The sequence below is a fragment of the Cucumis melo genome, chromosome 8, assembly GCF_025177605.1.
Source record: "Cucumis melo cultivar AY chromosome 8, USDA_Cmelo_AY_1.0, whole genome shotgun sequence".
In the NCBI taxonomy this organism is placed as follows: Eukaryota; Viridiplantae; Streptophyta; class Magnoliopsida; order Cucurbitales; family Cucurbitaceae; genus Cucumis; species Cucumis melo.
Window position 1 is genome coordinate 6,825,129 of NC_066864.1, and position 7,308 is coordinate 6,832,436.

Below are 7,308 nucleotides of genomic sequence, written 5' to 3' on the forward strand. Positions count from 1 at the left end.
TTAATAGACTTTGATAGATTTTACTATATTTGTAATTTTTAAAAAATATTGCTATATATACGAAAATTTTTCAATAATAGAACATTTGACAAAATATTTACAGTTTATAGAAAAATCAAGTGTACTAAATGTTGTCTTTTGGTGGTTTTGTTCTATAGAGTATAAATAGTTTGTCAAACTTTCTCATTTAGAAAAACCCTATAAATATTTTGAAGCTGATTTGTATATATATTTGCAAGTATCCTTAAAAGAAAAAAAAAAGAAAAAGGAAAACTTAAAATGACCTCTTAAAGAAATTAAAATGATACCTTCTCTCTAAATTTTTAAAAATGATTTTAAATATCTAATCATTTAAAAGTAGTTACTGCACAAATTTTTAGATCTATTTTTAAAAGTTGATGAACTAAAAAAAATAAATAAAAAAAAAGCATATTTTGAAAATTCGAAGACATAATAAATTTATTTTTTTAAAATTCAAGGATTAAAATATATTATTCTCTAAAACTCAAGAAAATATATTATTCTCTAAAACGTAAGAACCAAAATACACATATCAATTTTAAAAAAACAACTAAGCGAATAACTCATTTGAATAATTTTTCTTGGTTTAAAATAACAGTGGTTCCCATACTTTAAATTTTCTTCAATCTTAATCCCTTTACTGTCAATTCTCCATTTTTAGTTCCATATTTTTAATATATCTTAAATTTAGTTCTTCAAATTTATTTTTTGTACCAAAATTAATTAAATAATATCAATAATTTTCATGAAAGAAAAGAAAATATGCAAATATATTTTTAAATTTTTGTAGTAAAAAATGCTACAGATGATTAAAATAGTTTTTTTTAATCAACAATAAACTAGTCTTTGATATCAGATTTAATATTTTTTTAAAAAAACGTGCATCAAAATTAGACAACCAAAAGTTCGAAAACTAAAATGGAACAAACTTTACGATTTAAGGAATTAAATTTATAATAAAAATGCATGATCATTTAATATGTTATGAATAAAGGGTGTTTTGGATGTGTTCCAGGGGATTCTTATTTATAATAAGAATGAGAATCTATCAGCGTTTTAATAAAGAAAAATCAAAAGGAAATAGATATATGTACATAAATGCAAATATAATTAATTGGACTCACCATTTCACCTTTGGAATAGGGATGCCCTATGGATTCATTTCAATTTCCAACTTTGGATGGCTATTATTATTATTTGTAACACACCAATCAAATTAAAGTATCATGTTTTTTTTGGTCTAACTAATATAAGATCATGAATGGAAACTAATTGAAAATAAATTAATCAAACTTGTTATGTTTTCGACAACGATTCTGTGCATGCAAATATATTAAAATTAATTAAGTTTATAAACGTGTGGTAGTATTATTATATATACTTTTTTTTTTCTTGGATACTGATAGCAAAGATTTCTCTTTAGCTTTAATTATATTTAAAATATACAGATCTTGTCATGGATGATACATTTGACTTAAGTGCTTTTTTTAATTTTACTTTTTCTTCTTAAAGATTTCGTTGACAACAATTCTGTATTTCAATAAAAATAACTAAAAAAAAAAAATGTAAAACACAAAGTTTTAACCGAGATATGAAGGAACTAAAATACTACTTTATCACTTAATCGACTAATAGTATTGATACATATAGATATATAAGTTTTAGAAGTATAGAGAAACAATTAAGAAGTTAAAAAACTTTAAAACTAGATTTGACAAGTCATGATTCAACAATATTGTTTGAATGACTTACGTTAATTATTCACATTCTTTGTCCTTTAAAATTTCATAAGTTTCTATTTCGTCACTCTTGATCAACTAATTAAAATATATTTGTGTCAAACAACTCTCAACCGAACACATGTACATCATCCCTACAAAAACGCGCATGTCCACTACCTTCAAATTAGTGTCAAAATGAACGACATAATAATACTACTCACGTTAAAAGCTTTTCTTTTCAATCTAATAATGGGTTTAGCTATTATAAAGTCTTCTCTTTTAAACAAAGAAACTATTACAATGTCTTGAACTACAGTTTTGGGAGTAATAATCCAACTAATGTTAACTAAAAATGGTTATAGAACACCCATCTTTATAGTTTTATAGTAAAATGGACAAAAGAAAAAAAAATCATTAAAAGAGGGACGACCTCTTGTCTTGGTAGGGGACTTCACTTTTCTCTTTAATTCTCCTCGTGAAAACTTTTCCTTCTTGTTTTGGACACATATGTGTATAGTGTCTCTGTATTATTCGAATGGATAAGTTTGGTACATCATGATATCAATCCCATTAGTGAATGAAAGCAATTGTAGGCATTGAATTTACTTTTGTATAGTCATGATGCAACCCACTTCTTTTTTTCCTTCACAACTTTGTGTTGCATTATTCCTTTTCATGAATAATGTATATTGGCCTAATTTTCCTTTTTTTTTTTTTTGGTTTCTTTCAATTTTCTTTTTTGAAATTTTTAACTACGAAATAAAAAGACCTAAAATCAAGGTCAAGGTCAACATATATTTAAGAGTAATTTTAGAGATATCTAAGAGTAATTTCCATAGAGGATCACGTGTCACAAGTTGACAGGGAAGAGAATAACATTGTAACGCCCCAAAAATTTAGATAATTTTGGAGTCAGTTATCTTAATTTTGTTTATCTAGATTTAATTTATTGGGCGTTATTTTGAATCCATTTAATGAGAATTATTTGATTTAAGTGGGAATTAAAATTAATTAAATATTTCTTGGATGAATATTTAATTAATTAGAGGTTTTGACACGTGGTGTTTGTTGAGTTTTTATTAAATGGTAGGTTAAGAGGATTAAGTAAAGTTGTGGATTTTTAGTGTTGTTGAAGTTGAATTTAATTAAATAATTATGGACGTTATTTAATTAAACCGTAGGGTGGAAAGTTTGTTGGAGATTTGATAATTATATGTATACGTGGAAATATATATATAATTATTATGTTAAAGGAAAAGATAATTATATTTGTTGAAATATAATTATTTAAGGAAAAGGTAGTTGTATTTTGGAGAAAGGATATTTATTAAAGGAGAAAAAGTAAAATAATTATATTTTGGGAAAATATAATTATTTGTAAAAGGATAATTAATTACTTTGGAGAAGATAAATAATAATTAATTATTGTGGAAGATAATTAATTATTTTGGAGAAAGATAAATAATAATTAATTATTGTAGAAGATAATTAATTATTTTGGAGGAAGATAAATAATAATTAATTATTGTGGAAAATAATTAATTATTCTGTAGAAAGATAAATCTTCTTGATTATGGAGTGGAGTTGCTATGGTTGGGTTAAGATAATTCATGTTGAAAGTTATATATATATAATTATTATGTTAAAGGAAAAGATAATTATATTTGTTAAAATATAATTATTTAAGGAAAAGGTAATTGTATTTTGGAGAAAAGATATTTGGTAAGGGAGAAAAAGGAAAATAATTATATTTTGGGAAAATATAATTATTTGTAAAAGGATAATTATTTTGGAGAAAGATAAATAATAATTAATTATTGTGGAAGATAATTAATAATTATTTTTAGAGAAAGATAAATAATAATTAATTATTGCGGAAGATAATTAATTATTTTTGGAGAAGATAAATAATAATTAATTATTGTGGAAGATAATTAATTATTTTGGAAGAAAGGTAAATAATAATTAATTATTGTGGATGATAATTAATTATTCTGCAGAAAGATAAATATTGATTCTAGAGTAAAGTTGTTATTGTTGGGTTAAGATAATTCATGTTGGAAGTTATAAGTGATTTATTGGAAAAGATTTGATTGATTAAAAGAATTGAGGACTTAAGTTAATTTGAGATTTTGGAGGGAAAAGTTGGTTTTGGTGGAATTGGATTTAATTGAGTATATATATATGGATATATATATATATATATATATATTTAATTAATAATTTGGAAAAGTGAAGTTAATTATATGTTGGAATATAATTATATTTGTTTGAAAAAGAAGATAATCCATAAGGAGAGAGATGGTTGATTTGATTGGACGAAAAAGATATATATTTATTTAAAAGAGAAAATGATAGTTTAAATAAATATATATGTTTATTGTAGATTTGATTGATTTTTTATTATGTTTATAAATATTTTATTTCATTTTGCTAGGTTTGAAAATACAATTTAAAAATGACAAAGGTAAAAATTCAAATGCAAAAAGTTAGAGATAAGAATGGTGGTGAGAGAAAAATTAAAGAGTTAAAAACAACCTAACAGGAAAAAGAGAGAAAAATGACACTTTATCTAAAAAAAGATAAAACGTAAAAAAAGTTATAGAGTGAAAAAATTAGAGTCACAGTAAAAAAAAAAGGGCAAGAGATACATAAATATTTTTGTAATGTTTTCTCGTTACTCTCGCATCAAATTAGTAAAAATATTTATAAATATAGTAAAATATTACCTTATCGTGATAGAAATAAAATTTACTATATTTATAAAATATTTTTCTTCATCTTACCATATTTAAAAATAATTTTCTATAAAATTAATTTAAAGAGTAGAATATAATGTTTATACAAAAGAGGAAGAAAGTAAAAAAGAAAAAAAAAAAAAAAAGAAAGCAAAGATGAAAACATGATTTAATTAAACATTATGAGCTCATTTAATAATTAATTACATTTCCGTTTATTTTAATTTTCATGTTTGTTGTTGTTTGGTTTTTAAGAATTATAAACAAATATTGTAGTTTCCTTCACCTTTTATCTTTTTTCATACAAATGATAAACGAGTTAATAGTTTCCATGACCGTTAAGCTTCGTACTTTCCTATATTTTCGTAAAATTGACAAAACTAACGTTTTTTTATTTTATATTTCGAAAGTAACACGGTTTAAAAAAATTCGTAATCTTATATTTTTTGGGGTCAATTTCGGTTAAGATAGAACTGAGATTCTTCCTAAATTTTAAAAAACTCTTTGAAGGAAATTTCTTGGTCTCTGTCGACCGAGTGCGTCATCGAGATAGTACGTTTTTTATTAAAAATTTAAAAATGGAGACAAATAAGTCAAACAACCTAACAAGAGACTTTGGATATTAGAATAATTTTTTGTTACAAACTTTTGTTTCATGAGAGGATCTCAACAAGAACAAACTTAAAAAAATTGGGATAGTCTGATATTTTACAAGGTCGTTTGACGATGTCATTTTATCTGTAACTGGATGAAGTCATGAAGGAGAGCTCTTGTTTAAGAAATTCCACAATATTGCCTTGAGATAGCCCCGAGCTAAAGAACATAAGTATCATGTAATATGATCTCTAGTTAAGGTTGTCCCGTGAGGTATTCGAGTTTTCCTTAATCCATTTTTAGTTTTCTTGTGGTAATATTGTGAAATTTCTTCAACAGGCTTCTCACTAAATTACCACTTTGAAGTAGGTGACTTGTCTTCCTTAATCCATTAATTACACCCAAGCTTCTCAATAATTACACAATTCCATCTTTTCCTCTATCAACATTTAATAAATAAGATTTTGTCGATCTCTACACTTCAACTAATTTTTTAATATACTACCAAAATTTAAATATATATTAGTAATTTAAAATTCAATTTTTAGTTCTCAAAGACCAATAGTTGAATTTCATAAACAAAAGCTCCCCTTCGTGGCTTTTCCTCCAATCACCAGAAGAACGACATTGTTAAACAACCTTGTAAAGCGTCGAACAATCTTCATTTCTTTAAGGTTATTCTTGCTGATGCTCTCAAAGAATAAAAGTTTGCAAACAAAAATTGTTCGAATATCCAAAGTTATGTTTATTGGTTTTCTTTGTCTTTATTTTCAAAATTATAAAAAAAGCATTATCTCGGTAACACACTTGACAGAGAGATCGAGAAATTGCCTTCAAATAATTTTCTAAAATTTGGTTAAAATCTCGCAGTCGAAATTGACCTCGAGAAAAACAAAATTACGAATTTTCAAAACTACGCTGCTTTTAAAATATAAAACAAAAAGACATTATTTCTCAAAATTTCCCATATTTGTCTGCTCATTAATCTATGTATATATATTCGGTCTTAAATATATTATTCCTTAACCGGCGGCCTTTAATTTTTTTTCTCCTTCAACAACCACGAAGGTATAGGAAATTAATGATATATATTCTTTTTCTTCCCATATTTATATTATATTTAATAAAGGGACAAATGCTAGCTATATATTTTTTAAAATGTTGGCTATATTTAATATATATATATATATATTACAATATGAAGAATATATTTCAGTAGTTGAGGTATAGCTCAAATTGAATCTCTTATTGAATTTGAAGACAAAAAATGCAAGACTTTAAGCCACTTAAAAAGCTGAAATTTATTGTTAAGAAAATATGCTATTTAATATATTCATGCAAAATCTATATATTAAAAAAAATTGTATATGGGATCCAAACGTATAAAACAATTAAAATTAAAATTGATAAAGAGATCCACATATTGAAAATTCTAAAATTCTAAATTAAAATATGTTATATAAACATACATATTTGAAAAACCAAGGAATTATACAATACGATGATTAAAAAAAAAAAATCATAATTTAAATATGGGAGTTGAACCAAGACATGAAACCATGTAAAGTTCAAAGGTATAAGAATAATTTGAAAAAGAAAGAAGAAATCAAGTATATACTATATGTATATTGGGTGAAACCCCCCTTCCTGATCTTCTCATTTCAATTTGCATATTAATTAGCCCATCTATTTTGAATTTGATTCATTACCTTTAATTTATGCTTCTATATATATAGCATATGCTCAAACACAATTTAGTCAACAATATTGTCTCACAAATTAACTTATCTTTTCATTTAATTATTTGTTTAGTTTAATTAATTTCTAGATGAGAATCTGATCTCTCTCTTTCATATAAATTGGAGTTAATTAAAGCAATGTTATTGTTGCATTTCTTAGACTATACAGATGTTTATATATATATATATATATTTATAGTATATAAGATAAAGATGGGTTCAAATTCTTTAACTTTACTTTTAAGACAATTAAGTTTTTAATAACGATCAGCCAGTTGATAATGATCCATATATAGGATTACATTGATTCAGGTATATCTAAATTGATTTCCTTAAATAATAATTATGTCACAACTCAATATTAGATGTCCATAAATTGTTTTTTCTTTTTTAAAATTTAATTATTTGAAGTGAATTTTCACTGTTAATTTATTTTTGAGATGTTGGATGTGTTCAATGAAATTAAATAATAATTAAAAATTAAATAAATAAAAG